This window comes from Epinephelus fuscoguttatus, linkage group LG18 (assembly GCF_011397635.1).
Source record: "Epinephelus fuscoguttatus linkage group LG18, E.fuscoguttatus.final_Chr_v1".
NCBI lineage: Eukaryota > Metazoa > Chordata > Actinopteri > Perciformes > Serranidae > Epinephelus > Epinephelus fuscoguttatus.
In genome coordinates this window covers 5,988,135-5,990,637 of record NC_064769.1, presented here as the reverse complement: position 1 = coordinate 5,990,637, position 2,503 = coordinate 5,988,135, and positions in this window count along the sequence as shown.

Sequence of the window (2,503 nt, the reverse complement as noted above, 5' to 3'; positions counted from 1 at the left end):
TGTATGTTTTTGACACACTGCCTCCTACAGTTTGGGAGAATGTCAGTTTGCAGAGAGAAGAAACCTGCACACAGTATAAAAGATCCAAAAGTTTTCTTCATGATTTCATGATTTCACTATAATGATTCTGGAGATATCCTTCAGGGTCTGTGTATCCTGACATCACCCATTGGTTTGTGGACTCACGTTTTGATATTCGGCCATGGCCATGTTGGCTTTTTGGAGCCAAAAGTGATCATATTTGGGTGAGAGGCTGGAGTTGTGGAGGAGCGAGGGGTGGATCTAACTGAGAAGTTGAGGACACTATTGGCAGACAGCCTGTCACTAAAAGCGGCCCTGCCTTTACTTATGTGCAACTTAAAGCCATAATAAAACATAAACGGAGGGTAATATAAAAATTCCCCCCCCACATGCAGTTGTCATGAAGGGTGAAATTAGCTACAGAGACCATAACTGTTTTCCGTACCAGGCTGTAAACATGTTTATTTTTGCTGTAAAGTTAGGCATTTTAACATTAGGGTCTGTGGGGATTGACTGGCTTCTGGAGCCAGCCTCAAGTGGTCGGTAGAGGAACTGCAGTTTTTGGTACCTCTGTGTTGACTTCATTTTTCAGCCCAGGAGACTTGGGCTGCCTTTACACTGCCATGTCTTGATGCCCAATTTCAATTTGTTGCCTATATCCGATTTTTCCTGACTGCTGTTTACATGTTATTCACCTTATTTTTCACAGAGACACGGAGGCAAAACAGAATGTTTTTTTGTGCGACACTTCCGGTCCAGCACTCTTGACCACTGTGTAAATGTCCCACGGTATTTGCTACAGTGACATTACTGCACGCATGAAAATGTTTACATTACTGAAAGCAATTTTAAGGACTAACTTTAAATATTTGAAGTTAATCGTTAAAGAATAAATCACCTGGAAAGCTGGCGCTGCTCCACATAATTTAAAAGGAAACTTAGCCTACACAGAGTGGTGGAAATGTCCGTGCAGCTGCAGACAGGTGCGGCTGGATGATTGATAGGTACATGCTGATTCGGGTGCTATCAGAGCCGATCCGCGCATCACTATGGCTTAATAATCAACTCAGTCAATAAAAACAACCCGTCCTGTGTTTGGAGTGTATGTCGCTGACAGAAAAAAAGAAAGAAAAAGAAAAAAAAAGATAGAAAAGCAGCGTACACCTCACATATTTATTTCTCACAGTTGCACACACGTTTGGCTGGCAAACAGAAGCGCTGTCTGTGTGTCTGTGTGCCGAGGGTGCGAGCCGCTTCTTCAGCTGCTCAGGTAGAGAGGCTGTGTAGCCCGGTGTGTTTTTTCGCTGATTCGGTTCTGCAGGTTCTCTGCTGGTACACTGGAGACGGGGATCAAGTAGTTTGTCTCACTCGGGATAGATTGTGCTTTTTTTGGTTCATAGTTTTTGATTAACGTGCGATTTTTTCGGCTTTCCTTCCTTTCCCTCGCTCATGAGCACGTCATCAAAATGCGCTGTCGTCACATTATTCATGACGCTACAACGTGGATTGCCAGGAAATATCCGATCTGTCTGTTTAGATTACAGACCTACTGGCAGATATCTGATTCATATCTGATATATTTCCACATGAAGGAGGCCTGAATCTGATCTGACAATATCCGATATCATGCGTTTTTTTTCCTTTTTATACGTTCATGTTACAGATCCGATCTGTGCCACTTGAGAGGAAAAAATCGGAACTGGGTCACTTGAACCACGCAGTGTAAAGTAGGCTTTGGTGCTACCATGGGGTTGACATTGATTTGTTTTGTTCTCAACAACGATTGGTTGGATTGCCATGAAATTTTGGTTTTCTAGTCATGTTCCCTTCATGAGTAATTGTAGTAACTTTGGCATAATGACATTGTTTTTAGTTTTTAGTGCTAATTAGGAAATGTTGGCACTTAGTTCAAAGCACCACTGTGTCTAAGTACAGCCTCACAGAGCCACTAGTATGGCTGCACACTCTTAGTCCCGTTGCAGTGGTATAGACAGGTTTGCGAGCAACAGCATCAGTGAGTGGCTCAGAAAATAAATCAAAATGACTGAGAGCTTATACATCTAGATGTTTTTGATCTGAAACTGCACGGATCACAAAAGTAATGGGGATGAAATGTTCTCAAGAGGGAAGCCTCAGAGTGCAGAATAACCATTGTGCAGCACTGGAAGATGCTTTGCTTGTGATGCAAACCTTTTTCTTGTTGCTTTGTTTTGAGAGATCATCTGCTCTCACCTTGCCAAGTGACACTGACAGCACAAATTTGTAATTTGTCTGGTTCTGGATATGGCACTTTAATGACAATTAAGATGCACATTTGTTACTGAGGACCTGTTTGGATGTAATACATTGGTGTAACAAACTGCATCTAGTTAAGTTCCTCACTAATCAGGTAGTAGGGTTTTTTTAAACCTTTTTTACACTAACTAAAGTAATTATTTTTATGAATACTTTTACTTGAGTCAGTACCATTATAAAGTAACAA